This window comes from Ambystoma mexicanum, chromosome 6q (genome assembly GCF_040938575.1).
Source record: "Ambystoma mexicanum isolate Mex_15411 chromosome 6q, UKY_AmexF1_1, whole genome shotgun sequence".
NCBI lineage: Eukaryota > Metazoa > Chordata > Amphibia > Caudata > Ambystomatidae > Ambystoma > Ambystoma mexicanum.
This window is the reverse complement of record NC_090937.1, coordinates 876,661,734-876,684,300: the sequence shown is the minus strand read 5'-3', so window position 1 is coordinate 876,684,300 and position 22,567 is coordinate 876,661,734. Positions and strand designations below refer to the sequence as shown.

At 51.7% G+C, this 22,567-nt stretch overlaps 1 protein-coding gene across 4 annotated transcripts in view; it reads left to right on the top strand.

Moving 5' to 3' along the window:
• The window catches only part of NEK1 (NIMA related kinase 1), a 2,768,493-nt gene that overhangs the window by 1,697,200 nt on the left and 1,048,726 nt on the right, over positions 1–22,567 (top strand). The gene's annotated exons all lie outside the window — the stretch shown is intronic.

Genomic DNA, 22,567 nt, shown 5'->3' with positions numbered 1-22,567 from the left:
AATGACTTTCATGTGTTAAATACCAGACTGTGGTCTTCCTTTGGATTCCAGAGCCCATGCCCCGTCCGTAGCTGCTCGGGACATTCAGTTTCTGGTGTTCCTGGATGAAGCACTGTGCAGAACCCTTATAGGGCCTGGGCTTCGCACCTAGAGTGCTGATGGAACTTTACTTGGACATTCTGAGTTTGAAAAATATGTAGCCACTGCACAGCTTACCTGATATCCGGCATATCCAAAGCCACGTTGCTAGAGATCTTTCCCTCTTCATCTTACTCATAGAGCCCCACTCAAGCACCCGGACATTTCCTTAGTGATTGAATCATTCCTGGACTTGGGCATGCTTTAGTGGGTTGCATTGTTAAACAAGTGCAATAGAAGGAAATCTATACAACAACAATAATGGAGAGCAAAGAGAGCTTGTTTTTCAGGTAACTGGCAGAGGGAAAATGCTTATCTTAAAATCTGTACTTGGATTTATGATGCCCTTCAAATTTTCTATAGCATTTACATTTTTTAACTTTAAAGAGTCCATCAGAATTTCTTGTGCTATAAAATAATATACCTCTAGGGATGTTTTTCCTCAGCCCTCTGGTGATGATGGTAAGCAAGTGTAGCTGTAGGAAGTTTATAAAGTTGCTGTCCATGGGAAACAATGAGCTAAACCCAATATTGCTCTTGTGGTATTGGGGAAAATATAAGTATGTGGTACTTGGAGTGCATGCAAGGTGGCAACCACCAGGCTGTGTAGTCTAATGAACCCCACCATAAGTGCTCCAGATCTCGGTTTGAGTAACAAGATTCTCAGAGGAATCTTCTCTGCCCACTTTTCTTTTTTTAAAAAAAAACTTGTATTTATTTAGCTTGGCAGCACAGACATAGGTGAGCAACATACATAGCAGGTACAATACAATAGCAGTATAGGTAATACAGGTTTACAGAGTCAGCTTATAATTTGATTATACACTTGGGAGGTGCATGCAGAGTGGGTGCGGGACTGGGGAGTCAGCAGTTCAGGAGGGGGAACGGGGATGAGGGGGGTGGGAGCTGGAGATGTAGCATCTGATGCAGTATCCATAGCGGACATATAGGATCGAAACTTGAGCCAAATATCCATGGGTCTTGAGTGACTTGGCTGCAGTAGGGACCAGGATTCTTCGGTGTCTAAAGCCCAAGTGACCGCCTTGAGCCACTGTGCATGAGTGTGTGGTGTGGGGCGAAGCCAGCAGAGTACAATGGACCGTACTGCGAGTAACATGCAGAGGCCGGCCAGTTTTTTGGAATCTCGGCGGAGTTCGGGGAAGTCGTGGAAGAGATATCTCATTGGAGATGGGATGATGGGATGCTCAAGAATAGTTGACATGGTAGAACATACCAAATTCCAGAAATGGGTGAGGCGGGGACAGGACCAGATCATGTGAATGTAGTCGGCGGTATCATAGCCACATCTGGGGCATCTTGTGGAGTGGTCATTAAGCATGTGATGAAGTCTGTTTGGGGTATAGTGATACCTATGGAGTACCTTAAACTGAATTAGTTTGAAGCGGGAGTTGAAGGATACCCAGTGTATATGTGAGCACATATGGGCCCATCGTTCGTCGGTCATTTCCAACCCAAGGTCATCTTCCCATGCGTGTTTCAGTTTGGTGAATACTGGGGTGGATCTAGTTTGAACCATGTTATAGAGTCTGGATACTTTACCCCTCGTGGGCGTGGGGGAGGTTAGCTCTGCAATTGCGGGATCATCTGGTGGTATCGCTGGGAACATAGGGAATTTGTGTTTAAGGGTTTTCCAGAGAGATGAGTACTGGAGCCATATAGACATTCTCCATCTCGGGGACAATGGGGGGTCTGGCCATTCAATGAAGTTGCCCTGCTCAAAGATGTCTCGGATCAGCTCATATCCTGCCTCGGCCCAACCGTGCACTACGAGTGGTGGTACATGTGGGACCCCCAGGAGGAAGTTCCAGAGTGGGAGGTTACCGTGGAATGGTTGGGCGGTGCCGAGTAATTTCCATGCTTTTGTTAGGGCCAGGGACGTGCAGGCCACTGGGTCAAGTGAGTCCGGAACTGTCGGGATAGGTTGAACAACTAGGGAACGAACCGCTAGTTTTTCGAGCCTAACGTGTGGAGGGGGATCTAATGTGTTGAACCAGTGTGAAGTGATTTGGACTTTCGCTACCAGCCAGTATTTGAAGAAGTCAGCAGCGCCGAAGCCACCACCCTCCATTGGGGTGGACAAGGTCCCAAGTTTAAGACGGACCGCACCTGAGTGCCACAAAACGGTGTTAATCGTGCGAGTCAATGTTCGGAAGAACCCTTCAACTGGCCATAAAGGGATGTTGGTGAACCTGTACAGAAGTTGGAGCAGTACTATCATCTTTAGTATCCCTATTCTGCCTGCCAGGGAGATCGGCAGTTTACTCAGTGCCCTTGTTGCAAGGTTTGTGAGGTATTTTTGATAGTTTTCTTTGAAGGTCAATTTGAAGTGGCAAGCTATTTCTTTTCCGAGATGGGACTGAGCCCAAGCGAACCCCAGAGTATCGGGGGGGGGGGGAGTGCAGTCTGTGAGCGGGAAGAGGGTGGATTTAGAGCAATTCACTTTAAGTCCGGAGATGTGTCCGAAGCGGATAACGTCTTCCAATATCGGAGCCATGTTAGTGGAGGGGGAGTGGATGAAGAGAAGCGCATCATCGGCATACAGGGAAACTATATCAGACTGGCCCGCAGTTCGTAAGCCTCTGTGTGCATGGGATTGGCGTAGCATATCGGCGAACGGTTCCATTGCTATGGCGAAGATCAGGGGAGAATGGGCAGCCCTGCCTCGTCCCCCTAGCAATCTGGAAAAGGGGAGAGCATTGGTCCTCAGTGCGGACCCTGGCTACAGGATCAGAGTATAGTAGTCTAACCCAGGAGAGAAAGGAAGGGCCGAATTAGCATTTTTCAAGAACCCGCCAGAGGTACTTCCACGACACAGAATCAAACACTTTGCCTATCAAGTGTGGCGGCTACTGCGTGAATATTTGAGTTTATTCTGCTGATTATCTTAAAGAGGCGCCTCAGGTTCAAGGAGTTGGAGCGTTCTGGAATAAAGTCTGCTTGATCAGGATGAATAATGTGCGGCATGTAGGGGGCCAGGCGTAGAGCTAATAGTTTGGCGTAGATTTTGGCATCGCAGTTGATGAGCGAGAGTGGGCGGTACGAGCGCATTGTGTGAGCGGTTTGCCAGGTTTGAGTAAGACAGTTATTGTGGCTTTGCAGAGAGAGGGGGGAAATTTGCCTGTCTCCACTAATTCCTCCCACAGGGCTATTAGACGGGGAAGTAGGAGCGATTTCTAACGTTTATAAAATTCAATTGGGATGCCATCTGAGCCTGGGGATTTCCCTGTGAGTCTACGGCGTCTGAGAACTCCTCAGGGGCAAATGGGGAGTCGAGAGATCCGATGGTATCGGGGGAGTGTACTGAGAGGGGGAGGGCATCAAGGTAGGAGTCTATCTCCGATGTTGGGGCACTGTCCGCATTGGTATATAGGGATTCATAAAAGGTAAGGAATTCGGAGTTGATATCTTGCAATGAAGTGGCTAGGGAGCCATCGGGTCTTTCCACCCCAGGGATGTGTGGGGCACCAAGCTTGCGCCGGAGAAGCCTAGCCAGGAAGTGGCAATGACGCTCACCCTCACCATATTTCCTAACGAGGCCAGGGCTGTTCAAGAATTTTAGTTCACGGTCCACCAAAGAGTGAAACATGTCGAGTTCCGTTCCTATGGATGCTAGGGCTTCAGGGGTTTGGTGTAGTGAGCATTGGTGTAACGCTCACCTGATTCCCGCAGAGGCGCCGGTCTTGACTGGGTGAATGCCGTATCTTCAAAGGTGATGTGTAACATACGGTTGGCTCTTTGGGCTGGACCTCTGTGCACTGTATGTCTGACTCGAAGAGTAAGATGTCTGAAGATAGAAAATATGGGATTAATGAACTGGGGTTATTGGGTGCCTCTCTCCTCTTCCCTTTCTCTTCTCCTGTAGAACCCCAAAGGTTAACGCCCTCACCTTAGGTAAGTGAACGCCGAGCTCTCCATCTGCCTCGGGGCAGGGTGCCGTAACCAGTTCCTTCACTGGATAAGGGTGCAGGCCTCTTGACCTCAGAGGACTGCTGTCCATCGTTAACTGCACGAACGGTAAGTTCTGGGCGCTTCAAATGTCTTAAAAGTCTTTTGTAATGATATCTCTTGTTTTGCAGAGTTCCGGCGATGGCGGATGGCGGGCTGATGAGAGTTGAGGATCGAACCTGCGTGAGGAATAGAAGCGCCTGGAAGCACGTAGGTAAGCGCTTGTAGCCTGCTTCACGATGCGCACTAACTGTCCCTTTTATCTTGCAGGTACAAGTTCGGAGCTTTAGAGAAGCTGAAGGGTGCTGGAATACCCACTGGATTCGGCGTGGGAAGGAGTAATGGCACGTGAGTAATAAAGTTGCCCAATGTCTTTAAACGCACCTTCTTTTGTCTTTCAGATGCGGGATGCAGCGCCGAAGGCCTCCGGAGCGTGCAAAGAGCTGGTAAGCTTTTGTCCTTCAGATGCCGGAATGCAGCGCGAGGCGTTGGTGACAGCCGATGGACCAGGTAAGAGATGTGCTGCCACTGAAGCCCGTAGTGCTAACCTGTTCTTTCTTTGTCTTTACAGGTGCTGCTGAAGACTGGATTCCAGGATGGTAAGCCTTTGTTTCCTTAGGCCCAGGATCAGAAGCAGAAGACACGATGAGCGTTCTGCTGCAGAGAATGCAGAATAACGCAAAGCAAGATTCATCCATCGGGTGTGGTTTAAATAGCCTCCTGTAGTGCTTAGGTGTCTCCTTCCACAGCCACGCCTAGGTAAGAAAAGAGTTCCTGCTTTCCAGAAGAGTTCCAGTGTTCTGAACCTAGGGAGTGGCTCCTGCCCCACCCAACAGGAAAAGTAGTCCCAAACAGAAGAGGATCAGGGGTTCAACTGGCAGGTAAGTAAGCAGCATGGTCTGCTGCAGGTAAGTCCACCCAAGCATTATGAGCCCGGCGCTTCCAGCGCTGGGACAGGGCATCTTTATGAGCCTGGTGCCACTGGCGCCAGGACAGGGTCCAAAAGGTCCCAATTGGGACTGGCTGGCACTTGGAACCGGGGTTATGGGTCTGCTTCCAAGGGAGTCGGGCAAGTCCTGATCTTTTGGAAGCAGAGATCATGACAATTGGGCTTCCAGGGTCGATAGTTTGGACTCACTTTCCGCGATATCCTTTCGGATTGTTTTAAGGATACCATTTTCCTTGGACAGTGCTATGCCCCTGATGTAAGCTTTAAAGGATTCCCAGAGAGTGGCCTGAAGATACCGAGTCAGTATTTATTTCAAAGAACTCTTCGATGGCCGTCTCCAATTCGGAACTAAATACAGGGTCAAGGAGGGAATGAGGTTTCATTCTCCAGTGTCTATTCCGATCGCGGTCTGGGCTCCAGCAAAGGGTAATAGTCACTGGTGAATGGTCAGAGAGGGTTCTAGGAAGGATCATTAGCCGAGTCACGTTTTTTATCAGTGTATCAGAGACTAGCCATCTGTCAATTCCGCAATAGGAGTCATGTACCGAGGAGTAGGAGCAGGAGTCGGGATAGGAGCCTCCAGGCGTCGACCAGTGCAAGTCGGGGGAGAGATAACGTAGTATAGGCTGCTTTGGTAAGTTGGTGGGGTCTGGAGCCGGATCTGTCAAGGTTCACGTCGAAATTTGTATTGAAGTCACCCCCCCAAAGAATTGGTATTAAGGGGAAGCTATCAAGGAGGGACGTGAGATGTAAGTAAAATTCTGGATTGTCAATGTTGGGACCGTAAACATTCAGTAGGACCACCTCCCTATTCTGAAGGGTGGCATGGAGTAGCACATATCTGCCCTGGGGGTCGATCTGTGAGGATATAAGATCAAACCTGAGGCTCTTGTGAATTAGAGTCATGATCCCATGACTTTTGGTAGAGTAATTAGTGAAGTATCTTTGGGGGCCCCACATTTTGGTGAATTTTTCACAGTATTCAGTACAGGCGTGTGTCTCCTGCAGGAAAAGGATTTTCACCCCGTGACGTTCAGACTCCAACTGAAGTTGTCTCATTTTCTTATAATTACCCAGACCCCGCACATTCCAGCTCATGAAAGTTAAGTTATCCTCTGTTAACAGTGTAGAAATGTTCGTTTAGGATCATTGTTTGTTGGAGAGGCGGCCCCGATGACCGATGGATCGGTCTACCAGCCCTGTAATACCATTGGTCCAATATTACCTTGCACTCAATCCTCGCTGTGGACGCCAAGCCTTTTGTAACATAACACCCAACATAACCCACCACCACCCACATCCCTCCCCCAAACAGAGGAATGATAACCCCATAACCCATTAACCAAATCCAAACCAATGGCATCAACGCCGGGGGGCCTGTGAACCGGCCTGGTGGTGATGCTCCAAACCACGGGGCAATTTTAGGATAAACATGGTGCCTAACAGTGTCATTGTATGTAACTTGGAGAGGATTTTGTACGAATGGGTATGGCACGGTCTTACAATGGTGAATCAATTTGTTCTTGATTGAGAGTAGTAGTCATCTCACAGGTTACTGACACAAAGTGGTAGGTAGCTGGTTTTGGTAACCTCTCAACAGAATGATGTAACAGTCGTAAATATGTTAGAGGTTTAGCCAGGGAAATGTTAATCAATGAACCTGGAGGCCTCTTCTGGAATTGTGGAAAAAAACACCTGGTTGGAGTGTTCAATACGTATCTTAGCGGGGTACAGCATGGAGTATTTAACTCCATGGTCTCTTAGTCTCTTCTTTACCCCCAAGAAGGTCTTGCGCTCCCGTTGAACAGCCACTGAAAAATTGGGGTATAGGTGTTATTCTGGCACCTCCCAACAGCAGTTCTTGCAGCCCTAAGGAGGGCATCACGATCTTGGAAGTTCAGAAGCCTGGCTATGATGGGGCATGGAGGTGCGCCCGGCTTAGGTTTAGCTGTTAGGGCTCGGTGGGCTCTCTATCGCGAACTGCGGGGAGAGTTTTGGAGAATCAAGGAGTGACAGCAGTGTGCGCTCGATATAGTCCTCCATCGCTCGTTGACACCGTCTTCAGGGACACCGATAATACGAAGGTTATTCCGCCTCGATCGGGACTCGAGGTCCTCATTCTTCTTCTCGACCTGATGGACTCGGTTGGAGAGCGAAGAGACCTCCGCACAAAGGGAGCCCAGGTTATCCTCGGTGGCGCTCAGCCTTGTCTCTATCTCTGCCACCCGGCCGTCATTCATCTCGATGTGGGCCTTGATGGAGGATATGGTACCATTCATGTCATCTAGTTTGGAGTGGAGTGTGGTGAAGCCCTCGCGGATGAATTCCATCATGCTCTGGGAGTCAGGAGAGTCAGACGGTGTTGGGCTAGTTGGAACGTGCTCCGTTGCCTCCTCGGCCGATCTCGATGGAGTTTTTTCGAACATGTTGATGGAGCAATGTTTTTTCCCTGTTCCTTTGGTCATAGTGCAGAGAGGGGGCAGCCCTGTCGGTCCGGGCTCACAAAGGAGATGATCGAGGCAATACAGAAGGGGGTAGGGTCACAGGTGGAGGGCCGAGAGGCCGGGTCGGCTCCCGGTGTGCGTCGCAGGAGCCGACTGTTGTAGGAGTGCGCTTCGCTGGTTGAGTGAGAGTCCACAGACCCTCAGGTGCTCGTCTCACACCAGGGATGGATGGGTGATCCAGGCCAGAAGTGAAATAGCTGTAGTAGGTGTTTGGCAAGTTAATGCCGTAGGGAAGGCTATTATTCAAGTACCTGATTGGTGATCCAAGGAACGGATGGCGAGTGGCCGAGAAGGTGCGTAGGAACAGTGGTGATGAGCCAGAGGCACCTGAATGGGGTGCGGGGGAGGCTTATGGTGTCCAAGCGCAATGCGGGAAGATGGCCCAATGAGTTGCAGAGAATAAACAGTCGGCGTTCCGTGCGTCCCCAGAGAGGTGATCCCTAAGGGACTCAGTGGAGCGCAGTAGCAGTCTCTCGGTAGGATCAAGGGTAGCCGGGTATTTCAGGAGGTTTGGATGATGCGCCTCGGCAAGGGCCCGTGGTTTACATGGTGTACCCAAGGTAGGGGGGCTCGGGGGTTAAGCCAAAGGGCGCTGGGACCCAAGCACCCACCGCCGCCCAGTCCAGCCGGTCGCAAATGGAGATCGGAGCCAATAGGGTTATAGTCTGCAGTGGGGGAGAGGCGAGTGGCACCTCAGGGCCCCAATGCGTTTGAGTATCTTCATGCAGGTATGGTAGGCTGCTAAGGGTCAGGTAGAGCGCCCCGAGTCCGCTAGCCGGGAGGCAGCCAGCTGGGGATCAGTAGATCAGGTGTTTGGGGGATGGACACAGGGCACCGCCTGCTCGCTGGGCTATGGGCGACTGGTCTGTGAATGATAGATATGAGCAGGGGGGGGGCGGGATGTGCAGCTCTGTAGCAGTAATCTCCACGTGGCCGCCTCAGGCTTGAATGGCGTGTTCCTTAAGAAGACCACACAGGTTATAAGGCACAGGTTCGGCCCAGGGTGGCAGCAGGAAGCAAAGTCCAGCACGTTTAAAGTGGGGCTACTGTGAGATGCCCGCGGCCCAGAGGACTGTTGCAGCTCTTGTCTCGTGCCCCCCCAGGTGAGAGGCTGCAGGGAAGGCGGGAGAAACCAACCGTGGTCCCCGGGTGGGAGAACTGTGAAAAAGGGGAGACGTGTCACTGCAGGAGGTGTGCTGGGGGCCCAGGGCCCTCACGGACTCACCGCACCCGCCGCGAGCAGGGTCGCCTCATGTGTGGGCCATAAGCTCCGACCCCGATGGGTCTGGTCCTGGGGTAGGGCCCGGCCAGCGGCACGCCACCCAGGAGGGGCAGCGGAGCAGGTCGCTCTCTACACACGCCGGGGCGCCGAGCCCCCGCGCATCCACCGGAGCAGGTATAAACTTGGTGGTCAGCGACCACCTGCCGATCAAGCAGATGGTGAGGGGAGGAGGCGGACACAGTACGGGGATAGCGCCCCTCCCCCACTGCAGGCCCCAGATCCACAGGATCACAGGGAGACTTCCCTGGAAGGAAGAGGCGGGTCGGGGCAATGGAAAGTCTCGGTCGCATCCTCCGCGGGCTGTTGCTCCGCAATGGGGCTAATTATTGGAACGCGAGTCAGACAGTATCACGCCAGGGTGCCCAGGAGACTGTACCAGAAGTTGGTGCTGGATTTGAGGGCGCACCGCGGCACGATTTGAAGAGGAGCACGCCTCACGGGACGGAGCTCTCAGCTAGGCAGCTATTTTCCGTCAGCGCAACAGCGCCCCCCTCCACCCACTTTTCTCCTTTATCTTTGTTCACCTTTGCACTGGTAGTGATTCTTCTGCATCTCTGCCTCCTTGTTCAGCACCTGGCTCCTCCCCTCCTAATAGTCCCTGCCCTTCGCTCTCCTGCTTGGCTATTGCAGCTTTTCCAATGAACTTCTTCCCAGTGCATGTGTTCTCAGGAAACATTTCCGCCGCCAAGGGGCACAACACCTACCTTCTCCCACGCCTCTATGCACCCCACACCAGATATGACATTGGACCAGTATATATAGAGGCGCCGTGCCCCGGGATCTGTGTCTTTTTTCCATGCACTCTGTTTGCTAATCGGGAACGCGCTCATCAAGTTTAACTATTTTATTCTGCAACACCATGCCTACTCAGTCAAATGCCTCTGGATTCAAGCCATATGCAGATTGCGGCCGACAGATTTCAGTCTTGGATCCGCACTGGATCTGTTTAAACTTCTTAGGCTGGAGCATGACACCCAAGACTGCATGCCAGTCCATGCACCCGAACACCCTCTGGGAAAGGGCGTCAACGATATTATTCACCTTTGTCCACAAGAGAAGAGTGATGCTTCGTGATCTCAGTGGCGGGCGCACGGCGTGGACCAGTGCTAGGAAGAACTGGCGGCTCCGCACAAGGAAAAGGAGGAAGATGGATGAAAGAGCTCTCGCTCCCCGAGTGAGTCCTCGCACCGAAATTAGTCTTCCTCTTCCAAGAAGAAGAGCCACCGCTCCAGAGTCAGATGAGTGGAAAAAAGAGGTACCTTTTCTGACCCAATCCTCCACACCCGAGGAATGGGAGAGTTACTGCCTGAAGATATTAGCCAGCTACGCCAAAGCGCCGGCGGCTCTGGCCTTGGCACAGGTGATGGCGCCTTGAGCTTTGGCCATGGGGCTGCAGGGTCCCACCGTGTCTGTTGCGACTGGCAGGGTACCCTCAACAGACCATTCATGCCTAAGTGCTTGGGCCTGGACCAAAAAGAAGCTGAGACCACTCAGCGCCGACAGGCCCCAACTTCGGGCGCCAAAGCCTCGGCACCGGCGACGGCGTTGGGGGCTCCACAGGAATATGCACCACTCCCTATGGATGCTTTTTGACCAGGCAACCTCTATGACGGTGAGGGTGACCAGGTCCCTTTTGTGCTGGAACCTCTGTGCTCTAGGGAAGTGGGGGAATTTTACAGGGAGGGCAAGGATGTGCTGGCATTGGCAGAGGACCTCAAGGAGCCAGCGACCTCAACACCACCCCCGATGGATTTCCTGCAAGCTTCCACATCGGCGGAGCCCCAAGCTGCTTGATGACTAAAGTGGCCAGAACTCTACGTTGTTCTACTCCATCCCGGTCCAAGGTTCAATATGATCTTTGTGACATTCTTGACGAGGCACCCAAGAAAGAGACGCTCCTGCCCTTCAGTGTAACGGGCGAAGCACCCATATTGGAGGTGTGGGGCGAAGCCTGCCTCTGTTCCGGCAGTGCGCAAAGACATGGCAAAGAAACACTGTCCTGCTCCATCAGACCCAGCCTTCCTCTAATCCCACACTTCACTGGAGATCTTGGTGGCTCAGGCCGCTGTGGCTAACCTGAAGACATCTACTTTACCGTCCCTTGCACCAAAAGGGAGGAGACAAAGTGGTTTGATGTATGGGGCAAGAAGGTGTTCGCATCAGCCAGTTTGCCACTGCGGGCTGTGAATGCCTCTTGTGCAATTGCAAAGTTTTCCATGGTCCTTTGGATGGCAGTGGCCAATGTGACCGGGCTCATCCTGAGGGGCAAATGAGGGATAGTTTCTAATCCCTGGTCTTTGATGGCAAGGAGGCAGCTTGCCAATTTGCTGCAATCAGGGCTGGACACAGCAAACTGTGGGGTAGGCCATGGCCACCAGCAGGTTGGTTAGGCACCACTACTGACTGAGGACATCCGGGTTTGCCGTCGACGTCCAAGCCAGATTGTTAGACATGTCCATTGACGCAATAACCTTGTTGGAGCGAAGGTTGATGACGCCCTCCAGAAGGTTCACTCGTCTAAAGTGACAGCTAAGTCTGTTGGGCTTGCCATGCAGCAGCCCTCCACACAACTGTGATCTCGGGGCAGGCGTTTTGCCCCCTCACTGCCTTTTCCCCGGGAGGCTGTGGTCAATCTGCCCCAGGAAGAGGAAGAAGCTTTCCAGAAGTTAGGGGAAAAGGTGCCCATAGGGGTGACGTTTGATGCTGCGCTGTACCTGCCGCACCCCAGGGGACCAAACCTCAGTGCCGTGTTTTACCAGACGCTTACAATGGGGGAGGCTTTCCTTGTTCAGTATGGAATGCTCGAAGACCACGTCCGATGCTTGGGCCTTACAGTTCACCTGACCGGGTTATTGCCTACTGTTTCTACAGCGCCCCTGGATCACAGTCCTCTGGCTACCCCCTTGTCTCCGGACCCCATCCTCCTGGACGATGTCCGTCAGCTTCTGGCAAAAATTGTGAGAGAGCTGGTTCTGTGCTCAAAATGAGGAAGGGGCTGCCACCCGACCTATTTTCTGGTGCGGTCGAGGAATGACGGCTGGCGTTCCTCCTGGATCTGCGGCTGCTGAGCGTGTTCTTATGCCAGGACAAGTTCAAGATCGTTACCCTAGCCCGATTCTACAAGCCCTCTATCTGCAGGACTGGTTGATTTCTCTGGACAATTCAGGTAGCCTACTTCCTGTGCTTTCGATGACTCTGCACATGGAAGTACCTGAGGTTCGCAGTGGACCAACGCCATTAGCAGTTCAAGGTCCTGCCATTTATCCTTTGCTCGGCTCCCAGGCTTTTCATCAAGCTGCTGGCAGTGGTAGCGGCTGCCCACAGGAGGGAAGGCATTCATGTTTTTCCCTACCTGGACACATGACTCGTCCGAGCTAGTTTCCCATATCTGCTGTCTGTGCACCAACTCCTTACATGCACTATTTTGCAAGGTGGCCTTCTCTCTGAACTTCAAAAAGTCTTGCATTTCTCCATCCCATCTCTCCGATTCATCAGGGCAGCCTTGGACACTCACCTGGGCTGGGCCTTTCGGCCGGAGGATCGAGTGGCGAACATCTTTCGGATTGGTCAATGTTCTCCAATCACACAAACAAGTCCATACCCTCTTCTTTCCTGCGCCTTCTGAGACTCATGGCCCCCTGCATCATTGCGGTGCAGTAGGCGAGGATGCGCATGAGATTGCTCCAGTGGCTTGTCTGTTGCCAATGGTCGCAGTTTTAGGGAGACATGTCTGACCTTCTACAGCTTTCGAACCAGGTGGCTCTGGATCTTGCGTGCAGGGCCATGCGAGACACCTGGCTGTGAAGCGTGTTGTTTCACCAATCTTGGCCCCAGGTGACTCTGGTCACGGACGCATCTCTGACTGGCTGGGGCACTCGCCTTTTGGACCCAACGCTGAGTGGACTGTGGTCTCCCACGGTGTATCAGGAACACATCAACTTGTTGGAGTTTAGGGCGATCAGGGTGATGCTGGTCGCTTTCCTCCCCTCTGACGGACAACACAGTGGCCATGCACTACCTGAACAAACAATGTGCTATGGCTGTGTCCTTCCCCCTGTGTAGAGAATCAATGCGACTATGGTTCTGGGCTCTGGGGAACAGTCTCTCTTTAGCGACAGCTCACAATGACTAGACTTAAGAATGTCACAGCGGATGTCTTGAGCAGACAGACTTCGGCCTCCCACAAGTGGAAGCTCCGTCAGCAAGTCTGGAGGAGATCTTCTTCTGTTCAGAAACTCCTCAAGTGTACCTCTTCGCTTCCAGTATCAACAGGAACTGCGAGTTGTTCTGGTCAAGGGAATTTCTTATCCGGGATGCTCTGGGGGCCGGGATGATGGTAGAGTGGACTTTTGACCACCTTTATACGTGCCCGCCGATCCCTGTCATTCCGCTGGTCTCAGGAGATAGCACCTGTTCGGAAGAACATGTTATCTGGAGTTGCTGGACATGTCCATCTGCCCTCCATGGAGCCTTCCGAGGAGAGTCGACTTGCTCTCCCATTCTGAGGGACGGGTCCTCTGCCCGAACCTCGGCAGCCTGAGCCTTCATGCTGGGCTACTGAGAGGATGAGATACAAGGAGTGGTATTTGTCGGACAACGTCCTTGATGTGCTACTTTCATCTTGGAGACCCGCTATGAAATCCATTTATGCCTGCAGGTGGCGTACATTCTCAAGTTGGTGCAGGGAGAGGGACCTGGATCGTTTATCCTGTCCTCTGTCCCCCCTGTTGGATTTTCTGCTTTCCTTGGGCCAAGCGGCCTGCAGATAGACATTGTGAAGGATTACTCGCTATTTCAGTGTTCAAGAGGTCCCCAGAACAGGGCTCAATTTTCACAATCCCCACTGTTATGCAGTTGTGGCTGGGTTTGTGTAACCAGTTTCCTCCAAGCCTGTTTCAGCGTGGGATTTGAATTTAGTTTTAACGTTTTGTTGGGGCCGCTCCATTTAAGCCCTTTCATTCCTGTACTATCAGACTGCTCACCCTGAAGGTGATTTTCCTGGTTGCTGTCACTTCCATGAGATGCCATCAGCCCCTTATATGGGGATTGTGGCCAGAGTCCATGCTGTGAGGACGGTCCTGGCCTGAGCTCCCACTCCTATCCTACAGTGTATATAACCTTTCATGTGGTGTACATAACCGTCTTTGTTCCTCGGTCGGCATGTTGGAATGTTGCTGTAGCTCACTTCCAGCTTTGAGTAGGATCTGACAGGCGGAGCTGGCGCTTGGAGCAGAGATACAGCGGCTTGCGCTGTGTGTGGCAAGATGGCAGGCGCGTCGGCCCGCTCAGTGCGGCGGCCGAACAACAAAATGCCTGTGCAGTCACGGAAGCAGTGTGCGCTCCTCTGTCTGTGTCGTCCAGCAGCAGGGACAGGCACGTTGGAGCGGAGCGGCAGAGATCGGGAGTGGTGGCAGAGCGGAGACGGCATGGCGAGGCCGGTGTGAGGAGCTGCTAGCAGGTACACTGACAGAGCCCTGCTACGGTATGTGGGAGCACAGCCCTGCCAGGTGTGGTGTGCCCAAGCGGGAATACGACCCCACCGATTTACAGCTCACTAACGCACTCCATTCTGTCATGCATGAACCCTAAACTTCCTGGAACACACACATTTACAGAAGCACTGATTCAACTTTAAGTGGCCTGTGGTTGTGCAATGACAGTGGTCTTCTAAAGCTGAGCAGGCAGGGTCTCCCCTGTTGGGTCATAACTATATCCTGTGACCTATAGTTGGTACACCAATTTCTGCAGAGGTATATGGTACTACTTGCTTCAACCCGGCTTATCAAAATCTCCTTCATGGTGGCGCTGTTGAGCAGCACTGGAAATGGCTGCCTAGCTGTGAAGCTCCATCTTGGGCAAAATCCTGACGTAAATAAATCCTGAACGCTGCATTTATCTGTGTACATACTGAAGGTGGGAAAGGAAGAAAGCATTTTGCAGCTACTGATTAACTCTGAACCCCTGAGATGTTTTAACGCCATGGAAATTTGTAAAACATAAATGCCGGCGTGAGGTGAAGCAGAAGCCCGGATCGGACTTCGAAGCTTAGGGGGTTGGTAGCAGACGCTAGAGCGTGGCATTGGCGGCCTGCAGGGGGGAGGAGCTACCATCTGCACGTCCCTGTGGGAGACTGCAGGGCTTGCTCTCCTGCAGCTACCCCGGGGAGAACTGCCCCGAATGGCGCCATCCTGGAAGTTGGAACAGCGGAGCTGGGACACCTGCCAACCTGATGTGCTCCAATTGCCTCTGTGCTCAAGGAACCTGCCGGCGACCCATTCACAAGCATTGCAATCCCAGTGATTAATACAGACGAGCAGACACATTCCAAGTACTCTATCCGCCCTCTGCAGTGCCCCGAAGAGACGTCCCCGACCGCGACTTCACTGGCAGATCACATGAAGGTTGTTTTTTGTTAGGTGGCGAGGGAGAGTGACCGTGGTTCAGGAACATAAATAGTCTGACTGCGTGGCATTGACTTTAGCTGTACTGCACGCACCACATTGGACCCATTGTCTCCATTGGGGTTGCAGACCGCCTCCCTGGCAATTTCCGAGGTCTCTGAGACAGGGAAATCCTGTGATTGATTCATACAAGGAAATAAGCCTACACTCAATGTACAGCGGGACAAGCAAATTACACCCTAAATAAATGGAAGTGGGGAGCCTCACGCAGATTTGCAGCCATTGGATTGCCCAACACGCCTGCCATCCCATGCAACAGAATGATATTCAACCCAGAACAGCAGACAGAATATATTGCACCAGGTGCAACTCGCCGGCTGCGGTAACTGAATAATGTCCGTCATCCTTAAGGAGCAGAGGGAAGACGTCTCTGGAGGCGAGTGTAAGGAGGGCCTTTATGGCGGGCATGTTAGTTGTGTGTTCCCTGTAGCCTGTCACACCCATCCATGTGAAGGAGATCAGCACCCACCGCACATATTTATTCAACGCAGTTCCTGCTGGTCTGTAAATGTGGTGGCAACATATGGACAATATCTGGGGCGAGGCGCACAACAGCACCACAACATGTGTTGCTGTGCAAATATGTTTTTAAGATGAGAAAAGCTGTAAATATGGGGCATCTCCCCTCTTTCCCAACCGGCTACTGGTGGACCGTTTCCACAAGTGGACAGGGAGGAAGTCAAAGCCTCGGCCAACCCTCTAATTGCGAAACTGTAGGCGTTAGACACTTGGTCGGATAGAGACCTTATCCTGAAGCTATTGAGAGAACAAGGAATGCTAAGATATGAAGCAAGTAATGTTCACATTTATACGGACTTCGCAGCGGGTGTACAGGCCCAGAGAAGAACATACAACCCAGTGAAGAGACAACTGAGACTGCAATGGGTTCCATATGCATTGATATATTTCTAGCTAAACTACGGATTCAGCATGGATGCAGGGCACACTTTTTTGATAACCCTACCAAGGCCATGAACTATGTGGAATCTTCCATCCCGATCCCACCTCAACTCTGGGATGCAGACCAGAACAGCAATCTAAGACCCGAGAACAAGAGAGGGGATCCTGGAGACTGAGACATAAGACTTATGGTATCCTTACTGTTCTTTATTATGTTATAAAGAAGCTAATAGGCAGCCAAATATACGTTATCAAACGGCCCGAGTGGTGGCACGCGGCATTCAGCTCTCTTGTAGTAGCTGCAGTTACCATGCCTCGGGAAAGTTCCATGAGTTACAATGGGGTACATCATCCAGTTGGGGCAGATGGTGTGGGTAGTGGGAGGGGGAACGGTATGTACGAGGCAAAGTTCAAGTTGGGGGGAAGAGTCAGTTGGTACATTGGGTGAAGGTAGGAAAACGAGATGCTAGAATTATAGCGAATGATATAAAAATGTTGTGGGGGGGAGTGAAAGGGGAGGGGGAAGGGCTGGTTGAAGAAGTTAAAAGTTGGAAAAGTAATGGTCAAGTTGAAAGCAATCGAATGGTCACTAGGTGCACGCGTAACACATTTATCCACAGAGGTTACCAAGTATGGCAGCTGATGGACTCAAGGGTAGAGGGTTACAAATCAAATTGTTGTCCTGGAATGTTTGTGGCCTTAATAAGCCAGCTAAGGCAAGAAAAGCAATTTCTTATGTTTTGCGACATGGGCCCAAGATATTGATGTTGCAGGGGAGACACGCTTTGGGGAAGGTGAATGAATCCTTTGCACAAAAATGGGGCCCATTGAGATATTACACGAATGCTCAACACAAGCACAAGGTGTCCTTTCCCTTATTCACCCCTCACTGGGTTTCTCGTTCTCCAGGAGTATTGTGGACCCTCATGGTCAATATGTACTAGTATGGGGTGAAATGGCTGTCCATTCCATTGTATTTGTCAATACATATGGGCCTAACGTAGATAATCCTGGGTTCTACCATACTATTGCGGACATGTTGATTCCCCTAGATGAGACCTGGGTAATATGGGGGGGGGGACTTAAATACCATTTTGAATACGAAATTAAATAGATCCTCAGATGCCCCATGTGTGGCTACTAGAGCGGCGCTAACACTACATCAAATCTTACTACATCTCCCCCTCACGGCTATCTGACGGACACTTCACCCACTAAGCAAGGAATTCACATACTACTCCTCTGTCCACGACTCGAGTCCCCTATAGAGCTGGCTGCTCTCCCCCCCAGAAGACCACTATGGTTCAGGATTGCCATATTCTTCCATGCACCCTGTCCGACCACTCCCCAGTTTCCATGACTCTGGATATCTTTGATTACCCGGTAAAGACTTCACGCTGGAGAATGCCCTCCTTTCGCCTTAGAGATCCCAGTGTGACTGATGCCCTAGACTGTGAAATCACTGAGTTCATCAGCATCAATGAAGGTTTGGTCCGCTCCCACTCAGTAATTTGGGAGACATTCAAAGTGTGGGTAAGGGGCATTATAATGGCCCAAACTTCGGGATCCCTGAAAAATATTAGTTCAGAATTAGGTCAGGTGGAAAACAACTACAGTAGAACACACAAGGAGGAGACTCTGGCACAGATACAGGGATTATTGGGACAATTTCACAAATTGGCAGACAGGGAGGTCCTGTATATGGCTATCCCCACTAGGGCACGAAGGTACGGCGAGGCAGACAAAGCTGGCAAATTGTTGGCTAACCTGGTGAAAACGGAGGAGCGTTGTAACCCTATGACCAGCATCCAAGGCCCAGATAGCTCTGTGAAAACAGGTGAAAAATATATTAATGAAACATTTTCAAGATTTTACTCTACCCTATAATGTAATCGGGATGAGGTCACAGAGGTGGAGCTTTCCCTATATTTAATGTCAATAGAGCTTATTTAATTTTTTTATTACATTTTATTAAATTTATAGAACGCTTTAATCCAAAGCACTTTACATAGCAACAACAAAATTACATAGAAAAAATTGGAAGCATAATTGTAAACATGAGACAAACCTTAAACAATTTACCTAGGTCTGTAACAGAGAAGCATAACAGAGAAAGAGTAAGAGGGAAGTAATGAGGTTAACCGGACAGGGGCTGAAGATGAGATTTCAAGGAAGAACGGAAGGAGGAGTATGAGGAAATGGATTGGATAGAGAGAGGTAGAGAATTCCAGTGTAGGGGGCAAGGAGCTGAACTGATCGGAAAAGAGAAGGGGGGGCACAGGGAGGCGGGGGAACAGTGAGTAGGAAGAGATCAGCAGATCTAAGGGGGCGAGATGGAGAGTAGAATGAGAGGAGAGAGGAAAGGTGGGGGGGGTCAGATCATGAAGAGATTTAAAGACGAGACAAAGGAAGTTAAATTTAAGTTGAGAGTGGAAGGGAAGCCAGCCAAGAACAGAGAGCGAGGAAGAAATGGAATCGTGAGGAGAGAGAAGACAAAGGGTACGGATAGCAAAGTGATAGAGGGATTTGAGGGGAGCAAGATGAGGGGCAGGGAGGCCAAAGAGGAGAGAAGAGCAGTAGAAAAGACGAGAGAAGATAAGGGAAGAGATTAAGAGTTTAGTGGCATGGAAGGTGAGGGAGGAGCTTCCTACACTTTCGGTTGAGACTAGGCTCACCCTGGAACAACCCGTAACACTAGACGAGATTGTGGGTGCTATAAAGGCCTTGGCTTCAGGGAAGGCGCAGGGGTTGGATGGATTGGGGATAGAACTATATAAAGAGTTCCATCAGGAACATGCTCCAATGCTATTGAAAGTGTGGGAGGAATACATGGAAAAGGGTACACTCCCACAATCAATCCGCAAGGCTGTTATTACAGGGCTGCTTAAACCACACAAACCCCCCCACACACACAGCGTGGCCTCTTATAGACCATTATCATTAATTAATATAGATGCTAAGATATTCATGCAAATCCTTGCTATAAGGGTAGTCGACAATCGTTGTATACGACAACTATGACACCTATTTGGAACAATTGTCTGCCATGCTACTGTTATGGTCAAAACTCCCAATTTAATTGTATGGACGGGTAGCCCTGTTAAAGGTGGTCGTACTCCCTAAGTTACTATATTTCTTTGGCATAGGGGGCGCTAGCGAGCCGAGCAAGATGGCGGCTTCTTAGGGAGCTCTATGTGGCTCAGAATTAATCCTGCTTCATCCATCCTTCTGTGGTGCCAATTTCATCGCTGACCACGCTAATCTGACTCCCGAAGCCGAGCTGCACGCTCCGATACTATCCTGAGCTTGAAACTCCTAATATTGCCTGAGATACAGGCGTCTTTCTGCGGCCCACAGATCGGAGTGAACTGACACCCGCAAGGCAGATAGGAGCGCGGGCAGTGTGATCACAGATGGCCGCTTCTACGTGAGTTCCGCGTACCCGGAATGAATCCTGCAGAACCCTGACAGTCTTGGCTCCCTCCCGCCCTGACCGAACACAAATCCTGCAACCTGTCTGATTTCCCTGCTGATCGGCAAAATTCTGGTGGAAATCGGAGTTCTGGAACCCCAGAATCCCGCTCCCATACGTGAGGCCCGGGACCCGTGAAGTGGCCCGGGGGGTTCCGGGCGCCCGCGCTTGGGCTTGGCGCCGGGTATAGAGAGGGTCAGAAGAGTTGGAGGAACCCCCGCCCAGCCTGTGACCCGAAGAGTAATCTCCCACGAGTGCGCGGAGATCGTGGGTCCTGAGGCGCTGCGGAGTGTCGCTGCTGCCCCCCCGCGTGGGGCTGTGGTCGCGGTCGCCGGCTGTAGTAGCGGGCTGCGGGAGGAGAGAACGGTGAGACGCGGGGCTGCGGCACTCCCCTGGGCCTGCCCGGACCTCACGGCTGACTCGCCCCTGGCGGCGGACAGTGCCCGCCCACGGTGCAGCTGGGAGGCGTGAGTGGCCGCGGGGACCCGGCGAACTCCGGGAGAGCTGCCCATAAAGCGAACTGGACGGAGCCCGCGGCAATAGTTATAAAGGCGGCAGCCTCATAAAGACACGGCGCACGCAGCATAGGCCTGGTTGCTCCCGTGCTAGGCCTCTAACGCTGCTGGCAACCATCACCATACGCCGGAATATCATTGGCACGGGCTGCAGCCGCACCCTCTACCAGGAAGAAGCTCCCGGAGGAGGCGGGTTGACGTGCGCACCCTCCGTGCGCGAAGAGACAAAGCGGTCTCCGTCCTGCGGAGAAGGTAGGAGCCCTGCCGGGCACTTATGTCGCTATATCTGCGCCCTGTATCCCGTGCCCATACTGAGGACATCGCGGGAGCCAGCGCCAATCTCCAAACCCGGTGATAAATCCGACAACGCCTCGAGCGAGACGAGCTGCGGAGCTGCGCACCACCCCTTCATTCTTGAAGCGCCCTTTTCAAGGCCCACCCCGGCGCGGCCCCCGGAATAGCAATACGCAGATCACCCCGACCGCCAGGCGGTGTAATAAAGCACAGCATACATGCATGGTCAAGGCTACCCATTCCGCGAAATCTGCACATAAGGAACGTTGCCTAAAGCACTCAGTCTGCGGAGCATTTGACAGGGTGCCCACCAGGACACACCCGCACCCCGAAATCACGCTGTTCCCCAAATGGACCTTCTTGACTAGGGGATGGGCCGCAATAAACCACGTTACAGGCCTGCATTCTAATCTCCTGCCTAGAGGGACCGGCGCCATTTAGCAGAGCTCAGTCATTGTGAGTGGTCACAAATCGATTGTTACACAATAACCCTACACCAAGGAACGGGCAGGGAGGCCCCGGCCGGCAGTAGCGGTGTCACTCTCCTGGAGTCCTACTGATATATTCCCCCAGCGCAGTCCAACTAGTTACAGGCAACCTCGCTGTTTCCCGAGACACCCCTCGTCCAGTCGCGTCCAGCCACTCCAGTTGCAAAGAACCTCCACACCCGCTGAAGTTAAGACACTTCCTGCCACACTGCAGCGAGACCAGCAACTACCAACCACATTCCAAGCACTACCAATAACCTCGGTACGTGGACCCTGACTCAACATAGTAGTGCGCCAACCACGCTCACTGTCAGGAGCAGGTGCCCTGGAGGGTCACGAGTCATGGGGAAGAACGACAAGACACAGAAAAAACTGAATTTTTAGGCCAGCTCCTCCGCCAGGCCAACAAATACTACGAGCAGACCCGTGTCCCCGGCTACGGACGGTGAACCTACCGATAGCCGGACCCCTGGTCTCAATATCAAAGAAATCCTTCTGGACCTAAAAGCTGGAATAGGTGACCTAGGAAGTAAACTGGACAACTTGTCGTCCAAAGTGGATCGTATTCAACACCGCCTTGATCAACACGCTGAGAGGCTGGACAATGTGGAGCAACGTGTATCCGATCTCGATGATGGTACGGCGTCCCTAACCACTAGGGTCTCCGCGCTGGAATCCCAGGTGAAAATCATTGCTGATAAAAACGAAGATTTGGAGGGCTGTTCCCGCAGGAACAACATTAGAATTATCGGAGTCAGGGAGCAAGAACTCCAGAGTAAGATGGAGGACCATGTTGAACGTATCTGTTCTGAACTGTTCGGACCGGGAGTTCTCTCACAACTATTCATCGTGGAAAGAGAGCACAGAATCCCCACAACTAGACCTATCCCAGGAGCGAATCCACGTCCAATCATAGCCAGAATACTCAATTACAAAGACCGAGACGCAATACTCAAAGCGGCCAGAGAGAAAGGGAAACTCCAATTTGATGGCGACCCCATCCAGTTCTTCCCTGATTTTTCACCTTCAATTCAAGCACAGAGGCACTCCTTCACGTCAATCAAACGGAGGCTACAAGACAATCATATACTCTACTCCATGCTGTTTCTGTCATGATCTCTGCTTCCAAAAGGTCAGGGTTTTCCCAACTCCCTTGGAAGCAGATCCATAACCCAGGTTCCGAGTGCCAACCAGTCCCAATTGGGACCTTTTGGACCCAGTCCTGGCGCCAGTGGCACCAGGCTCATAAATATGCCCAGTCCCAGCGCTGGAAGCGCCGGGCTCATAATGCTTGGGTGGACTTACCTGCAGCAGACCATGCTGCTTACTTGCCTGCCAGTTGAGCCTCTGATCCTCTTCTGTTTGGAACTACTTTTCCTGTTGGGTGGGGCAGGAGCCATTCCCTAGATTCAGAACACTGGAACTCTTCTGGAAAGCAGGAACTCTTTTCTTACCTAGGCGTGGCTGTGGAAGGAGACACCTAAGCACTATAGGAGGCTATTTAAACCACACCCGATGGATGAATCTTGCTTTGCGTTATTCTGCATCCTCTGCAGCAGAACGCTCATCGTGTCTTCTGCATCTGATCCTGGGCCTAA